At 36.8% G+C, this 19,719-nt stretch overlaps 1 long non-coding RNA gene across 2 annotated transcripts in view; it reads right to left on the minus strand.

Annotated features, from left to right (window-relative positions):
• LOC145672812 (uncharacterized) overlaps positions 1-18,370 on the minus strand; it is a 38,361-nt gene extending 19,991 nt beyond the window's left edge. Inside the window, exon 1 of one of the 2 annotated variants that reach the window (XR_014128674.1) lies at positions 18,292-18,370. This is a non-coding gene — a long non-coding RNA (uncharacterized LOC145672812). Of the gene's footprint in view, positions 1-6,424; positions 6,520-18,291 lie in introns of those variants that run through there. The other variant, XR_014128673.1, reaches the window with a different exon arrangement.
• Between the last annotated feature and the right edge of the window lie 1,349 nt (positions 18,371-19,719).

Below are 19,719 nucleotides of genomic sequence, written 5' to 3' on the forward strand. Positions count from 1 at the left end.
AGGATCAGGGGTGCAGAATTATCTTCAGTGGCGTATTTAGGGGAATATCGGGCTCAAGCTCCCTCCGAATTGTTATAGTTTTTCGCATTCCACGTACAACAATAATCCTTCTTACCATTTCTAAGAATGTCATTTACTTCCATTTTCTTACGCTCTTTGTTCTAAAATAATACTGTATTTGTCAAATTTCATTCCATGTAAGAATTGCGTCCTTTTGTTCTTTCTTTCATCCTTTCTACTTTCTGTTTCTTTTTCTTGACGGTACTTTCTTTCATTTCGCCTATCATACTTTATCGACCGTTGTCAGTTGTGATTCAAGTCGGCCCATCAGTAACACCAAAACTAAGAAGAAATGATAAGCGAAACTGGTGTTTCACACCAACTAGCGCGGATATCAACATGACAGGACTTTAGTTGTTATAACAAAGGAAATGTTTGAATAAAAGAAAATCAAAACGGGGGAATAATTAGCCCAGGAAATTAGGAAGACCAAGAGGATGCTTCCTTTTTCTTGAATGAATAGAATAAAGGGTTAGATTCACTCCTAAATTTTTGAATCATATCGTATAGGATTTATCTGTCTGTAATTCTTGCCATTATAACTTCAATTTATGCATAAATTAAAATATATTTGATTCGCAAACCCAGGTGGGCAATTGCCCACTTTTTTCCTTGTCTTGGGCACAGAGATGGAGTGGGTCAGTGGATCAAGTGGGTCAAGTTTTCTGAGTGGATCGTTGGTCAACTGCATGTGACCCACTGTGACTCACCACCCATCGTGACCCACTGCGACACACCACCCACCATGACCCACAGTGACCTACCACCCACCATGACCCACTGCGACCTACCACCCATCATGACCCACTGCGACCCACCGACTCAGTCTGATTTACCGACCTACTCTGCTCACTGCATTGTAGACGGTATCTTCTGAAGACTTGTAAATTTGTCTTCGATTTACTTTCAAGGCCTTCATTTCCCTTTCTTTTCCATTTGTTTCTGTCTACTTACCTGAGGTGAATATATCTAACCAAGTGAAAAAAGAACTTCAGGCAGTTTTGGATATTGATATTTGTAATTGTAATAATAGCAATAGGGCTTATACTACTACTTGGCTTTCGAGGCCTGTGAGTTTTTAGAGGAGCTAACTACTGGAAAAAATACATTATACTGTAATATATAAATTATTATATAAAAAATTGAATGTAACTATTTATTTATTTATTTAAGAAGAAGAACACAACAGGTTATTCTACCCAATTACAGTGTTCATACCAGAGTTACATAGAATATCTATAATATATTTGCAAAATCTATTCTGACATACTGTGTATATCCAGAACTTTTTTTACATTTACTCAGTTTGTTGTAGACTACACCCATCCTCCACGTTGGTGACTGTTTTGTTGCATTTGTTCGAGATTTCTTACAATAAAAGAAAATTCCATTGCCCACACGTATGTTTCCATTGGGTACCCTGAGATGAAAGGCAGAGACCAAATCTTTACTATTTAATTTGTTATTTAATATTTTGTACAAGAATATCATGTCATTTAACACTCTTCTGTGATTGAGAGACATTGTGTTAAAATTTTCATTAAGAGAAGTACTATTTTCATATGTGGGGAAGATGTCTGTTCTCTTGTACACCAGAAACCGCAGAAATTTATTTTGAACTCTTTCTATTCTAATAGAGTCTTTCTTCGTGTGGGGGTTTCATATAATAGACGCATATTCTAATTTTGATCTAACAAATGAAAAATATAATTTCAGTAAAACATTCGACTTATTAAATTCCCTTCCCATTCTCAAAATGAATCCAAGATTTTTGTTTGCGTCATTTACAATTTGATTTATATGATGCTCAAACGATAGTTTGTTATCATATATTACACCCAAATCTTTGATAGTTTGTTCCCCCTTTAATTCTTTACCATCTATCTTATATTGAAATTTAACAACATTCCGTTTCTTAGTGAAGGACACGGTTTTGCATTTATCTGAATTTATGTTTAACAAGTTGCTCTTGCACCATTCTTTTACTCTATCTAGATCCTCCTGCAAACTGACACAGTCCTGTGCTGTTGTAATTCTCCTATATAATTTTAGATCGTCTGCATAGAGTAGTTTATGTGATGTTTTAATACAATTAGGAAGGTCATTAATGAATATTATAAAAAAGTAACGGCCATAAATTAGATCCTTGTGGGACTCCAGAAAATTGAATATATTCAAATGATCTACAGGATTTATAAACCACATATTGTTTTCTGTCCATCAAATATGACTTCATAAGAGCAATTAACTGATCAGAAAAGTTGAGAAATTTAAGTTTATTCACTAACAACGTGTGGTTTACCTTATCAAATGCTTTCGCAATATCTGTATAAACTACATCTATTTGATTATTAGTCTCCAATGTATCAACTAGATGGTCAGTGAAGACAGCGAGATTTGTTACGGTGGATCTGCCAGGAACGAATCCATGCTGATAATCCGATATTACTGGTTTAATGTGATTTTCAATGCGCTTATAAATTATGCTTTCAAATATCTCTGCAAATGAGTTTAGAATACAAACCGGCCTATAATTTTGAATGTCTTTACTGTCATTATTTTTATAAGTGAAAAAGTTTGTAAACAGAACGCTGCAGCCTAGTTGTTGCGCATCTAATCCTACATTTCCCCACTCCCTTCTCCGCGACGATGATGTTTTGCAGTGTTGCAATCTGGAGGGAGCAGAATGGTCTGAGGATTTTCTACGACATTTGAGTGTAAATGCTGTATATTGATTGCACTAAATTTTTAATGCATTTTAATATTTTCTCTTTGAATATTAAATGAATTAAGTAGGATTAGGGGTATTCCTTACCAAGGTAATATATGAATTAAAAGGTGGAAAAGTTCGCAATGAATCTTAATGAAAAATAAATAAATAAATGATAACAGAAATCATCTTCTAAATATTTTCCATTTCTCCTTCAGTTTCACTCTCCCACTCATCTGAATCTGTATCGGCCGATGAATCTGAGTCTGAATCGGTTTCACCAAATCTAGTTATCAGTTCATCTACACGCTCATCCATAAGTCCGTCTCTTTCAAAGTAAGAATCTTCAATTTTTTTCACGTGTTCAGAACATTTTACCCATTTCTGTGGTGAATATTCATTAAATAACTTTCCCAGTAATTCTTTCTTTTCATCCAGTGAATCGGAAATGCATTGTCTTGCTTTGCTCTTTATTCCCCCTTCCCCCCCCCACACAAGTTCAATAGGATTTAAGTCTGCGTGGTAAGGTGGAAGTCTTATTATAGTGTGCCTCGAGTTTATACATTTCTTGTCAATCGCGTATTGTTTCACATAAGATACATTTTGAATTCTTAAGAAAAATTGTCTTTTGTTCATTCTCCACAATGTATTTACTCTATTCTCCGCTTCAATTTCGGTTTCGTTTATAGGTTTGTCTGTCGCTGATAGCCACTGTATCATGTCGCTTTTAAGTGAAGACACAGATAGTCTTTTATTGATTTGAACATTGTGATAACTGGCATTATCAACGACAACAACGCTGTTTTCGGGAAGATTAGGAAGTAGTTTTTCATTAATCCATTTTGAAAAATTTCTACTGTTTATCTCATCATGATAATCTCCACTTTTTTTGCTTAGATTTGGACAATAATAGAGCATTATCAACAAACCCAAATTCCCCTCCTGCATGAACCATAATAAGACGTGGCCCTTTTCCAACAGTTTCTGTTGCACCTATTTCACTCTTACTTTGCCAACACGCCAGTACTGAATGTGATGCGTGAATGTAGGTTTCATCTCAGGCCGGGCCCGTGAATTAATAATGTGAGGCCCGACTCGAGTTAGCATTTAGGCCCGACCCAAGGGCGCCGATTTCTCTGTAAAGTTGGGGGCATTCAGATGCAGAAGGTATATACATGAGGATTTTAAAGCAAATTGCATTCACATTATGCCAAATAATGTATATTCATAAATACAATAGGGGGTCTACATGACCTTTGGGACCTCGAACATATAACTAGGGTGATAATTAAATCAAATATTTTAATTGCAACTATACCAAATATTTTGATCCGCACTTCTCGAAGAGGAACTAGCTGAAATAAAAGAAATCGTTGAACGAAGTTTTCTCTACTAGTTATAAGTTGTTATAGTTTTTTTTTTACACAAGTTGTATCTTCGGCCTTGGAAGTTGAATAATTATTCATTCTTACTCAGAAGGATGGGGGGGGGGGGGCGCAAAATATTAAACATTATAACACTTGAGACATAGTTTGTACTAACAATAGACTGAAAGCAGCTTATTTGTTGTCTTATATTGACAAAAATACTTTTGTCAACTCGTCTCATTGAAGTAAGACAGAAATATTTCCCTTTCAGAAAGGTGCGCCCCCCGTTCTGTATTCGCCCCTGGTTCAGTATCGTAATGTTCTAGTAGGCTCGGCTGTCAATTCAGTCTTTAATGTGGAATCCAGAAAATTAAGCCATTCGCCTTTTGGTTTCTCTTCGTTTTAAAGCTTAATAACGAACATACGCAGAATATACTACCGTAGAATACGAAGAGCTACCACCGCAACGCATTTTCGAAAGCGGGATTAAATGAAATGGACCACTGATATGAGAATTACGAGTCGATACTGTAGGTATAACGCTACACGGTAATATTTGTCATTTATTTTAGCAGGTGATATTTGTTGTAGCATAAGTTTGCTGAGTTAGTATCACTGGTACCTTCAAGGCCAGATCAGTGGATGGAAGAGTAGTGGGGAGGGTGGTGGAATGCGAAGTGCTCCGCAGCGATCTGCGCATCTTGGTTTGAAACTTGTCGAGTTATAGGAATAGGGCAAACTTTGGTAAGTTTCCATTTTGCTGGAAACGTGCTGGTTTGGAGTATTAGGTTAAATAGCATGTGTAAAGGTAATAAGAAACTCTCTTCACAACCTTTTAGTACATATGGTGGTACATCATCGATACCTATCGAACACTTTGATTTTAGTTTTCTGATTGCCATTCGAATCTCGTCCACTTCTATTACCGCTATTTGCAACATATCATTTTTTTCATACATTTCAACTAATGTCGAATCATCTCTTTCAACTAGCAGTGGTGCTCCATCTGTATACACTGATTTAAAGTAGGTTGCAAATGCATTTACTATATCTTTATCACATGCTAACTCTTTATCCTCATAACACAATACATTACTATTTAAATGCTTTGTTTTACTCTTAATAAAGTTCCAAAACGTAGATGGGTCCTCTTGTATTAAAAATTCCGCTCCCTTAACGAAGTTTGTATATGCGACTTGTATATCTTTCTTAATCATTTTTCGAAGTTTATTAAATTCGCGTTTATGTAAATCTATATTTGACTTTCCAAGTCTTATCGCTTTGCGGTGACGTGCTTTCATTTTAATTTTATTTATAATGTCTAGCGTGAACCAGCTAGGATAGTTTCCCGTGCTCTGTTTCTTTTTCGGAATGCATTTGTCAAATATATTATATAAGGTGGAATAAAACTTTTCAACAGCGCAATCAACGTCAGTATGGTCACCCAGTACCTCCCACTCTACCTTTTCCAATTCGTGATATAGTTGATTGTAGTTTGCCTTACTGAAATTATAACCCATTACTTTACTTTGACTTTTTATCTTTACCTTATTGTTCTGTTTGATTTTAATTAATAGCGCAGGGTGGTGTTTATCCTCTTTAAGTACGGGGGGTTCTTCTCTCTCAACCACTACATTATATAAATTTGTTAATACCAAATCTAGTGTTCTACCTAAACTATTCTGAACATCATTGAATGATTTCAAGTCGTATAATGACATGAAGTTATTTACAAATTTGTACTGCCCCGGGGCGCTCATGAAATCGAAACCCTTTAATGTATGGTAAATTAAAGTCACCAAGTACAAGAAGGGTGCAGCCTGGTTGACACTTAGATTCAATGTACTGAAATATTTCATCATATTTACAAATGACAGAATTTGGTGGAAAATACACAACACATATATACATTGTTACCCTCTCCCCACTTACTTTCACCAAAAGACAGTCTACGCCATTATTTAGGTCATCATTATATATCAAGCACACTTTATATTTATTTCTTAGTATTGCAAGCACTACCCCTGCCCCCTACTCTTTCCGGTTTTTCTGTCACTACGGATTAGTGAATATCTGGCATCAAAGAGTTCTGAGTCAAAGATACCTTCATGCAACCACGTCTCTGTTATTGCCAAGAAATCGTAGTTCGTTGACAGCACACTACAATAGAAGGATTCAGTTTTGCTTCTAGCCCCCCTTACATTCTGATAATACACACTTAGAAACCCTTCGGAATGCACGTTGTTATCTGAAGAAGAATCTATTTGTGCTTTTTCCTCTTTCTTACCTGCCTTGAAATCAGTCTCTGGTCACTTCCACTTGTTCCCTCGGGGTGTGGCACCTGTTCCTTTCGTCATTTTTCTTGTAATGACCTTGTTGCTGGTCGTTCCGGTGACCTGACTCACTGACACTGTATCCAACTCGCTCACAGTTTGTTTTGTTCCTGACGCTACTGCAATTGTAGAGGAAACATCTTCTACACACTTCAAAGAAGTGTTATTTAGGTCCTCCAATGTGAAGTATTCGTTATTGATGCAAAATTTGTCAAATCGTAAGAACGCACGTTTACCTTCGGATCTAGCAATTTTCATATGTTCTGTTAACTCTCTCCTTATTTGTCGTATATTTGCAGAAAAATCTTAGATTACCGTCGGTGTACCTTTAGCTTTGAACGCGTTCCTCAAAACGTTATCTTTCACTTTGTAAGAATTAAACTTAACAATAATTGGTCTGTTACTTCCTTTCCCTAAGCGATGTGCACGTTCGATATCACTATCCGAAAGCTCAATTTGAAGCTGTTCTCGCACAAATTTCCGCACCACACTTTCACAATCTGCCCATGTTTCATTTGTCTTCCCTTTTAAATTAGTGAAGAGAAGGTTATTTCTACGAGAGTAGTTCTCAAGTTTATCAATTGTCCGGCGGTTATGTAGCATTTCCTCCTTCAGTCTTTTATTTTCTTCCCTCAACTCCTGTAGTTCGGAAAACAAATTACTTAACTTGTTTTGAAATTCCTTATTGTCATCATGAAGGTCAGTCATCTTCTTTTCCATTTTCTCTAGTTTTTAAATCACATCATCCAGGGTGTAGGGACCTGGATTCATCTCCACACCTCCAATCACCAGCAATACAGCAATAATAGCACCAACGAAGAACACTTTCACTGCACTTTCCCACGGCTGTCTTTTGCGCATTAGATTGCAACACTTATCGCGACTGCCTATGTTAAAGACTCCTATACGAAACCTCCAGACTTGAATAGATATTCCCATTGTGCTACGGTTGAATGACTTCGGGAGCTCAACACAAGCACGTCTACCTGCTTCGAAATTAGCCAAAAAGACTATGTGTGCCTGATCATCACGGTCAAATTGCAAAGTCAAATGAAATTACTTTTGTTATATAGTTAGGCCTTAATCCAAACTGGGATGTTATATTGCTTTCATTATAATACATAATATCCTAAGGAGGTAGTGAGGATTCGAAGTTTTGCGGGAACAAAATAAATATCTCGCAAACCGTTAAACTTACGGAGCTGAAATTCAGTGTATTAACTCTTTATTGAAAATAAACAGAATGTGTCCTAGCATTTTTTAAATTCTCCTTTATGGAGGGGGGGGGACTTTCTATATGGAAAATTGGTAATGAGTTGGTTTGTAAAAATGATCGAAAACGAACGATATTAGTTTAGAAAAAAATCAGAAACAAAAAATACAGTGCTTTGCTTCATAGAGTCATTGCTTTGTACTATAATAATTGCTGAAGCTTACGTTTATTATATGGAGCGCTTACAGCACAGGGCAATCAACCCATAAAGTTGTGAGAAAAATAGACATAAAATTTGTACTGTAAGCTTAATTATACGGAAATTTTAAGTTTGGATTGTACACATACCTAATTATATGGAAATTTTTACTCTTTTTTTCCCTTTACGTTGGTCTACTTACCTTGATTTGGGGGTATCGGGTTATTTCCTCAAGTGCGTTTTCCTCAAGTCCAGAAAATGTGGGACATTTCCTCAAGTGCCTTATCTTGATATTGATCACGAACTAGAAATCCAAGAAAGAGAAACAAATCTTGGCCAACAGCCAGAATGGAGGGATATGATTTCTATGCGTGATAAAATAAGTACAATATTGCCACTGGTTAGATAAAATTTTACTATTAAATTTTAAGAATGAAGGTCTTTTATATCAAAGGACATCTGAATATTCCTAAACTATATAGACTACACAAGCTTTCAATTTAGAATTCAATCATAGCAGTTTCCTCGATTTCAGTATCCCATTTGAATTACGAAGGCAAAACCCTGCATCATAACCATTCAAAACAAAAGGTTTCTTTAAATACTCAATAAATAATTACAGGCGAATTGTTTTAAATAAATTGCCCTATACGTACGATTGCCTCAGTAAATCATATTAGTTTCTTGGTTTGTGTATAATATAATTCGAATCAGCTGATTGAAGAAAACTATAGTAAATTCTCCAGTATTGAAAACAAAATAATATGGTAATACACAGTGGTCGAGATGAGACGATATACCAGCGTTTCCCAACCGGTGTGCCGCGAATGGACCGCTGGTGTGCCGCGAGGAAATCGAAACAAAATTATTAATTCTATAGCAACCAAATTGCAAGACATAGGAAAAAATGTATATTTTTGTATTTCACATTACTATGAATTTCTACCATGGAAAAAGTTACTGTAATTGTAATATACGTATTATTCTACTTCTATTACTGTGTAGCAGACAGTATTTCAGCTCGTACACATTTCCACGGTTAGCTGCTATGTTACGTTTCGATTGAGAGTCATACTAACACCGAGAAATGGAAGCACTTGTACCGTACGCGTCAAGTGAACGTTCGTAGAACACTCATTTGCACCTGAATGACAGAACAACACTTTGTTCAGCAGCTGTGTTTTGACTTCGACGCATCGCAAGCTGTGTGATTGCAATAATATGCACCGGTTTTGATTAAAACAGCAAAGTTAAAAGTACAAGACATTTGTTTGTTCGTTCGTTATTTAGTGATCTTCGTTCCTAGTGAAAGATTGGATACAGTTTTCGAAAAAAAAGCGTATTTTTAAAAACCTAAGTCCTATATTTCATTGCAATTGTTTTCTATTTTAAAATTAGAATAAAAAATAAGCATAATGAATTAGCATGGGGGGAAAACCAGTGATCGAGCTTTCATCTCTGTGAGAAGATCAGTAATCACAGAAAAAAATACCATGGTATTTTATATTTGCAAATAATAATAATAATAATAATAATAATAATAATAATAATAATAATAATAATAATAATAATAATAATAATAATATATGAGTGTGCCGCGAGAATTCAAGTTACACCTGTGGTGTGCCGCAAGTTGAAAAAGGTTGGGAAACGCTGCGATATACGGTGGTATGCCATACCGCCTCTGGTTTTTCAGTAATGAGGACATACCGTCTCTGGTTTTTCAGTGATCAAGACAATATTTAAATAAGCAGAGGCTGTTTGGCACTCAACAGGTATGTTGAGTCAAAATCATAATAAAACATACCGCCTCTTTTTTTTTCCACTTCGAACACTCGTAATGCAGATCTCGATAAAAGTGAAATGAAATAAAATCTTTAAGTTTTACGTCCCACGATTATGCCGGTTAGGCTAAAGGAGACGGTGATGATGAGAGATGAGTGTAATGGTGGAATCAAGAAAGTGGGAGGAAACGGAAGAACCCCGAGAAAACCCACCAGCACGGTGTTTGTCCACCACAAAGTCCACACGGCGCGAGCTGTGATCGAACCACGGACCCCAAGCACCGGAGGTGAACGCTCTACCACTGAGCCACCGCGCCCCCTCTCGATAAAAGTGAGTCACTATTATTTTAAAAAACATTAATCATTGTTTTGACCAAATAATGTACATGCATCACAAGATCTTTTGGTCTAGTTGACAGAATGAGATATAGGATAGATTTCCTGTAAATAAAACCCTAGGATTGCTACCCATAAATTATTTATTATATGTTTAATAATAATGTTATGATCTCATACATTTATCGTGTTATGCTTAGCACCTAAATATACCATATCAAAACTCTTACTATTCTATTTCTTAGTGCTTCCCATGTTCTAGATTAGTACTATTTAACCGGGGGTACGCGTACACCGAGGGGTACGCGAAGATGTTTCTGGGGGTACGTAATGCTGCTTTAAGCTTCTGGGGGTCTGCTGGAAATGTCCGTTGACAGTTCACTGCAAATGAAATTGGATAACTTGTCAATTTGTGACTTTTGTATTTATGCTCGAAAAGAGTAAAATGAAATTAATGACAGTGCTATTTCACAACTTCTTCCATTCCATCAACATATGTGTGTGAACAGTGTTTCTCTGCATTAACATCAATAAAAACGAAACACAGAAATTGCTTGAATCCAGAATCAGCTCTGATTCTCGCACTCTCAAAGATTCGACCAAGAATAGAGTAGTTGGCGTTTTGGAAACAAGCTCAGTTATCTCATTAACAGGTTAGATCTAAAGTTACTTTTAGTTTTTGAACTTTTAACATTGTCTTCAGTGTACGAATTATCAGGGAGGATGAGGCGAAAATCCTCCTCAGTAGAACTGGATGTCCCCCATATATCTTTAAATTTCTCATGTTAATTTTTCAGATGTGCACTTATCCCCCTATAAATAGTGTTTTGATTGGCCCCCAGATTGTCATTTTGTTGGGTCTCTCTTTGTCCCCCTTTTTAATCAACAAAACCTGTATTAAGTTCAATAAGTTCATTTTGATTTAATTTCTCTTAAACAGCTTCAGGAGTACACAATTGAATGGCGAACTGTGTCTAGGGGTACCCGAGAAAAAAGGTTGAATAGCACTGTTTTGGGTCACTATTTTCTATACAGCATAATAATGCCTTTTGCTTATTTTAGATTTATTTAAAAATGTAGAATATCATCAATTCTACGTCGAATGGCTTTTAAAAGAAAACTGTTAATCTCATTAGAATTTGTCATGTTTTCAAATGATAAAAATAAATTTAAATAAACAAATAGGTATTATGGAACTTTTGGGGTACGACACAACTGTAAGTTCCCGACAGTTACAGCTTCAAATCATCGAAGGCATAAGCGATTTTAATAATAAAAATAATGTTTCTTCTAAGTGCAAGGTTTTAAACGCTCAAGGAAACTTATTTACTTTGAGTTAAAGATACAACCGGAAAGTCTTTTCACTTTGAAAGATTAACAAGTAAAAGAAAATTTGGGGAAAAGCCAGTCAGGAATGTATCATTGTGTTAAGACTGAGAAAATTTGCCTGCCTAATCAGGATATACAGACTTGAAATTTGAATCCAAGATCTCACGATTGAAAAGAGCAGCGCAAACTGTTTACCTCACACTCTTTTAACTTGGTCTTATACAGAACCACTAGTAAGCTTACGTGTCAACAGAAAGTTTGACCAATGAACTAAAGTTTGAATTAAAATAGATCATTTCCTTCAAAAGTGATAATATTATATAATTTATTCAACAAATATTGGAGGAACATGGTTCCAACAGTGTCAATAGAAACTCGGCAATTGATTAATGTAACTTCTCATTGTCCGTGTGACTTGTTCTATATCACAATACTTTACCCAGCACTTTCAGATTTAAGGGATTTAAAGAATAAATCCGTGTAGTGATTCTGCTTTGAGATTTGTTTCTAAAGAACAGTTCAATGAATTCATTGTAAAACAGACATTTCATACTCTGCAGATATACCTTACGTTCATTTTCAGTTGGATTAATATAAAACATGTAACATTATATGCAATTTTGTTCGATAAAGTATGATTTTATTTGATACCCTGCAACCCTAGTTATCAGCAACAGCTCAAATAGTCAGCAGCGAAGTATCACCCCTCTTCTTTCTTGTATTAGTTAAGAATTTCAGCAGTTGTCCTCCTTGTTTTGGTTAATGGTCATCAGATTAACAAGAAAGATAAGCACTTGAGGAAATGACACCTTTCTGGAAAGTTGGGGAAATAGACAGTTGAGGAAATAACCCTATTTCGATTTGGGACTTTCGAATTTCATCCTTTTTTGCACTGAAAAGTACCGATAATTCATCAAGGAAATAAAGATACTATGATAATTTAATTGAAATTCATCGTAATTTGGCCCATGACAAACAGCAGTGTGGTAATTGAAGGGGAAGAAAGAGGGAAATTCCCATTCACCTCTGAACAATTCCCCGGAACCTCGTTCCTTTTTGCTTTCTAGGGGAAGAGGAATTTTGTAATGACATCAAACCTTCATGTGTAATTACAAAAATTAAATTTATAAACAAATAAGAAATCATCAGTTTATCAGGCTTTAATTGATAATTTATGCACAAGGTTCCCTATGGAAGGCGTGGTAGATGAAGTTTCTGTTCTCCATGAGTCGACATTGCCAACTGACATGGTCGATATGGAAAACATGTTGTATGGTGATTGAGAGATGATACTTCTTGTTGAGTATTTCAAAACTGGCCGAGAAAAATCGTTATCATTCTTAAGTCTAACAAGCAGATTGTCGATGAGGAGTTGCAGAATCGGGTAGAAGTATTATTAATTTCCACGACAGAGTGCGAACGGGGATTTCCCCTTATGAATTTACAGATGACATATTAGAACTAGACTAAGTGCTCAAACATTGTCTAACTTGTTGTTCATCAATGTTAATGACCCACCGTTAGACAAGCTTAAAGTAGACGAGCTAGTTATTTCTTGGCTGAAGGATGGACATCATTCCGCTGCGGATGATTTACCACGAAAAAGTTACCAACAGGAAATAAACCCGATTTCAGATTTGTTTTAAGGTGGCAAATTACGAGTTGTGGAAAATGTATACTTATTACTAATGGATTATTTGTGTTATACAACTATGTACCTAATTTTTAATAAGTCTCTTCTTTGCTTTAGGTAAACTACTTTGAATAAATATTCATAATAATTGCAATGATGCATATTTGTAACTTAAATTTAACGTGGTGTTTTAGTGATTACACAAATTACAATTATGAGCATACTTTATGGAGATGCTCTCACAGAAGGTACCCGAGCACCTTTATACACTATGAAAAACTGATTTTTCAAGTCTTTTGTGAGAAAAATACTGTGAACTGAGAAACCATAACCTTTTCCATATTGTACAGGGGTATTTTCCTGTGAATAGAAGTTTCTTTTGGAATGCGTTCAGAAATTAGCACTTGCAAGAATACTCTCTTAGTATGACACGTATATTTTAGGCACGCACTAATTTCCCCCCACCTCGAAGTGCTTCAATTTCCTCACTGACAAATACTTTACCATTTGATATTGTAAAGGTCGATCTACCGTTATTGTAACAGAGTGGTGCTTTAGCAATTGACTAGAAATTCAAACTCCGATTAGTGACAATTTCAGTCTTGTTTTATTACAAGTGTAAACTCTTTAGTCAGTACGGAAGAGGCCGTAGATCGTGTTCAGAGTTGATGACGATGGATTTTGGTGAGTCAGAGTAGGTCACAGTGGATGAGTAGTTCATGGTGGGTCACAGTGGGCCATGATGGGTCGTGTGTCAGAGTGGCTCACGGATGGTGGTGGGTCGTGAGTCACGGTGGGTGGTGGGTCAGTGGGTCGTGGGTCAAGTTTTTATTGACCCAAGCCAACTGTGCTTGGGCATAGCCCTACGAAACAAAATCCTAAATGCACCACTGGTTGTCTTCAACATTGGGAGGTGGGCAGATTTGAGGCTTATTCTAGAGAAGGAAGATGAAACTCATATTACGGTAGATGAATCTGATCAACTGTTGTAGAGTATATTATATGTTAGGCGATGTAGATGAAGTAGTAGTACATATTAGTACTGTATTACAAATCACTGCCGTGAACTAGAGACCTGCACGGGCCGAATTTTTCGGCCCGAGCCCAATCCAGCCCGAATGTACGTATTCCCGGCCCAGCCTGGGCCCGAAACTTTTTGGAGATTTTCGGCCCGAGCCCGGCCCGGCCCGATAAGTTTTTTAAAATTCTTGGCCCTAGCCCGGCCCGGGCTCGATAAATTTTCGAAGTTTCATTTTGTAACATTTTTCACGGACACACTTCTTCAACGTTTGCCTTTATTCTAAATATCGTTTAACGAATCTCAATAATTAGTAAAGAATTGCAATTAATCGGCCCCAGCCCGGCCAGACCTGAAGAGAAATAAGTGTCGGCCCGTCCAAGCCCGGCCCGGTCCAAAGAAATAATAGAGTCGGTCCGCCCAAGCCCGGCCCGCGGGCCGGGCCGGGCTTCGGGGCTCGGGCCAAGCCAGGCCCATGCAGGTCTCTACCGTGAACACATTCCGAAATCTGAATACATGCATATTTATAATTAGTATGTTTCTAATTAGGCATCCACAAAGATCCACGTTAAAATTCTTTTATAATAATATAATAATATAAATAATGATTTCAGCAAAACTATGAAGAAAGAATATCAATTATGTATGACGCAACAATATACACAAAAAATGATGATAATCTCAATAACATTACAGTAGTGGTTACAGAAATCTGATACATGTCATATATTCTTTAGTTAACAGATGTAACCTTAAGATTATGGAAAAGAATATCCCAGCAATTGTATTCTTTGCTTACGAAGCATCCTCTCTCAAAAGAAAAACTGGGACACGCGGAAGTACGTAGGAACAAACCATGGTTTGAACTAGCAGAGAAGAGAAAACAGGCAAAATTACGTTGGCTACAAAATCCGAATGAAATAACTACACAAAATTTCGCAGACATCAGGCTGGAAACTTCCAAAACTTTTAGAACAAAGAAACGCGATTTTTTGAAAGCTAAAATTTAGGAACTTGAAGATAATAGTAAAAATAAAAACATTCAGGACATGCACAAAGGGATCAACGAATTAAGAAAGGCTATCAACTTCTTGCTTATATTAAAGAAAGCTGATGGAACGGTTCTCACTGACACAAGATAGCATTTTAAATAGATGGAAAGATTTCTTTGACGATTTGCTTAACACGCAGCCAAAAACTAATGTGCGTGGAAAAAGGGAGATACACACCGCAGAACTGTATATTCCAGAATCCAACCAAATAGAAGTAGAAATCGCTATAAAAATATTAAAGAAACACAAATCTCCGGGCGTGAACGAAATTTTGGCTGAGTTAATTTTAGCTGGAGGCGAAAAATTGTGGAACAAGATATACAAACTCAGTTTCCTTATCTACAAGGAAGAATTGTCACAAGAGTGGAAAGAATAAATCATTGTTCCAATTCACAAGAAAGGCGACAAAACTGACTGTAATAATTATCGAGGCATCTCTCTTCTCTCAACATCCTATAAAATCCTTTCAAACATTCTGCCCCATGCCGTAAACCTCGCCCACATGCCGTAAACCTCGCCATAGTGGCCTACTTGTCGGTAAATGTCAATTGTCGATATAGCGACACGTGGAAGGATTGCCGCTAGTGTGCCACTGGCGGGAGAGTTTCGCCGAGTCGAAACAGATATCTAGGGTCGGTCTGTTCAAGTCACCAGCGCGTAGCAGCGAGGACTTCATTATGGTCCGCGCTCCTTCGATTCGTCGCGGAGAATCGCGAGGAGATCAACATGAACTAGTATCGCCAGTCATGTGCATGCAGTTATTATTATATATTATTTTTTCCTGACAAATTGTTTCTAAAGTCAGCTCCTCAGCTCAAGATTAACCCCTGCCATTACATCATGAGGTGTAAACTCTTGAGATGAGTGTGTGTATTAATTTAGGTAGCAACTATCGCAGATCATTCGAAAGTGAATTTGGGAGAACTATGAAATAAAGTAAATATACGTGCGTTATTTCGTTATAAAATTACATGGCGAACGAATTTTATGTGATCCCAAACAGTTGTGGCTCAAAAGGAGCACTCTGATTGGCCACATTAAATACACTTCCATGATTTATCCCTCTACAAACGAGGTTTTCTTCATCGCCTTCGTGGTGAAGTCGGAAGAACACGCGCCTAGTAATGATAAGGTTGGTAGAGTAGTTCATGCCCACCCTGGTTACTTTTTTTAAAATTTTCTTTAAGATTCACCTTAACGTAAACAAATCACACATATAGATGATTTAACATATTTTTGAGGAGTACTTTTGTGATTCATTGGCGTTTTGTCGCGTCACTGACGCTGGTGGGCCGCAGGTAGTATAATATTCAAAACAGAAGAGGGGCCACTGGTGATCGTCGTTGCTGGGTCGCCAATTTTTGGCAAGATGTCGCTAGTTGCCCATCGGTGGTCTACCGACGCTTACGGCATGGGGATGCTCCATTATCAAACACGGCAGAGTTAATAGCTCCAACTAGCTATTGCGGAAAACGGTATTCAAAATTCAAAAATCTCTTTTCCTCAAGAGTTAGCTGTGAAATAACAGACGGAAGTTACAAATGAATATATTAAAGAATGAATATGTTAACGAATTCGACCGAGATAATTTAGCTGTCTATAGATTGGAAAAAGAAAAGAACAGAATTAAAAAAAAACTACACTTCACTCATGAATTATCGTGTGGAGTAACGGACATACGGACGGAGATCTACTATTGAAATCTTATAAGACTACACGACTCACTTGTATTACGCTTATACATATTTACTACTTGAAATCCCTTGATGGAATTCTGCGTATGCTACTGGGAAAGAAATTGGTAAAAAGGTCGTAAACATAGTAAAGAACATCGTCCAAACTGTGTATACAGGGTCAACCAGAAAGATGTGCGCAAACTCCGAGACACCAAAAGAAGACGTAACTCTCCTTGCATGTTGTCGAATTCCGCTTTGTGTACCTACGTACATTGTGCACATTTTTCTATTCCGTTCCCATTGTCAGGATTCGAGTTTCAATTCCAAGTTGACACCCCTGTACCTCGTACACGACGCGAAATTTGACAACATGCAATAGGACTTTTTTTTGTTTTCTTTTGATGTCATGAATCCCTCCCGAAATATGTGCACATCTTTCAAGTTCACCCTGTATATGGCATGTAGATAGCTATCGTTATCCATTAAGATGTTAATAGATCAACTACATTAACGAACTCATGCAGGATAATGGTTTGACTAATTCAAAATTTTGCTTAAATGGCATACAGATGATTACAATTAAAGTCGCCGTTACATGTTAAGATTTAACGGATTCACTCCATTAAAGAACTGGACTGAGATAATCGCTCTAGGTAGCTATTGCAAAAACAGAATTTAGAAATCCGCTCTCCCTTAAGAGTTCTTATTCGGAATAGCGGTCAGACGTAGTTACAAGGCAATCTTTTAGTCTCACTGTGTGATCCTAATAAAACACGGAACTGGACTTTTGGAGGCGATCGTTGATTATTGTATTAATATTGTTCGCTTCTCCTCGTACAGCCCTTTGAATTCAACGGACGTGTCTTTCGGAATTAAACCGCTCCATAACTTATATACAGTTCATCATGAAAACAATGGATGATCTTAAGAAAGTAAATTATCCTGATAAATACGGCGTGGCGCCACCGTTAGCGTTCAGAAGAGCTCCAATTCGTCGCAGGAAAAAGGCAAATAACTCATAGATCACCTGTGCCATTCTTTATGCAATGCAGCATTCAGTTCCGTCACCGACAATGGAAAAGAATATTGAGTTCCAGAACTGACAACTGGTTCATTAATGTTGAAGTCTACGAATTGTTGTGGGACAGAGAGGAAGTCTTAAAGTTCTTCTACTCGATGTTTGTGAAACCACACATCAACAGCTGTGACAGTGTGAATTCGCTCTTTGACAGCTGAGTTATGTTAAAACGAAGACTACAAATTTAGTGAAGAAGTAGACTGAAATTACGTTGAAAAGAAACAGAAAAATGTCACTCATAAAATCAAAACCTGTGATACATGAGGAAACAATACCTAATTTTCGAACATACATTATAATCGCAATTTGCTATATACGAAAGTATCAATACAATCCTTGGAATGGTGTGAGTTAGAAAGGATCAATTATATTTCAACTTTTGATACAAGAAATACTCTTACATTTAGCCGAACAGCCCACGTTGTTTTGCTTAGATTCAAAAGTAATTCTACGAACCTGTAAGAGAATATAAATAAGCTCGTAATTTTAAACAATCCTCTTACCTGTTGTCTGCAATCAGGCGATCTGAATCCAATGAGCTGATGGTTACTCTACTCCGAATATTAATTCCCACTTCGCCTGAAATATAAAACTTTATATAGCTACACTGCTAGATTTTGAGTAGAATAAGAACGGCTCTTAACAATTTTAAACTTAACAAACACTTATATCATTCTTTAACAACTGAAGTAAACAAGAACATAGTTTCGATACAATCTTGCATGTACTTCAGGACGTCTGGACTACTTTTATTCCTAATTTTGACATTATGTGGTAATAAGTGTGGAGGGAAATATTTTTGAAGGATAGTAGAAAACACAATCTCCCTTATTTCACGTCTAGTATACCTGTACTCAATTTCACTCGCATTGGTCTACTTTTTCCTGCACTTTTGGCGTCGAGTTGATCAATAAGTTGATGTTTTTGTTAGTGCAAAAGTTTCGAGGACGTAGAAAAGAACCGTTTCTAAGAATCGGAGCTGTGTAGAACAATAATATCTGGCAACATTGCACAGAAGAGTTGAACGCAATGATACATGTCAGAAAAATAAATAATTGCAGCATCAACAAAATAGCATCACATGTGTTTATGATGTACATGTATATATCATTGTCTTCGTAAAGAAGTGTCGATTAAAATAGTATCCATCATAACGTCACCATGGCTACTTGTTAACAATTTCTATACTTATGTGATCTTTTGAAATGAATTACCATAATTTCCACTTTACATCAGAATACACCTTGTAAAATTATATCCATAAAAGTCATTTATACAAGGTTTCGATCCAGATTACTTATGACTCTGGAAGGTGATATATACTTATGACTCTGGAAGGTGATAAATATGTTATTTTGTCTCGAAAATACCTGTCAATGGAAACTGAAAAACAACAGGAAGTATTAAGGTTTCTAAATACTAGTATCATATACTTATTCAACAGAGGGCCCGTTGGAATATGCATTCAATTTAGATTTTGAGTTGGAATTTGAGTTTTTTACGTCCCACGATTATGCCGGTGAGGCTAAAGGAGACGGTGATGATGAGTAATTAATGAAATGGTGGAATGAAGAAAGTGGGAGGAAACGGGAGAACCCCGAGGAAACCCACGCACACGGTGTTTGTCCACCACAAAGTTCACTTGTCCGGGGCTGGGATCGAACCCGGGGTCCCAAGCACCAGAGGTGAACGCTCTACCACTGAGCCACCGCGGCCAGTGCAGCATTTATGTAGATGTATGAATCTTATCGTCGTCATAACTGGATACGCACATGTGTTAATAAATAGTTCATTTGTGACAATAAAGACACTGACTTTAAAATTTTACAACAAACTTTTACATTTCAAAAAGTTTCAAACAAAAATTTAAAAGTGACCAGTCAATCAGATTGCATCAAGTATAAGTTTTCAACGATGACCTAAAACTATGA

This window comes from Thermobia domestica, chromosome 16 (genome assembly GCF_964235325.1).
Source record: "Thermobia domestica chromosome 16, izTheDome1.hap1.1, whole genome shotgun sequence".
In the NCBI taxonomy this organism is placed as follows: domain Eukaryota; kingdom Metazoa; phylum Arthropoda; class Insecta; order Zygentoma; family Lepismatidae; genus Thermobia; species Thermobia domestica.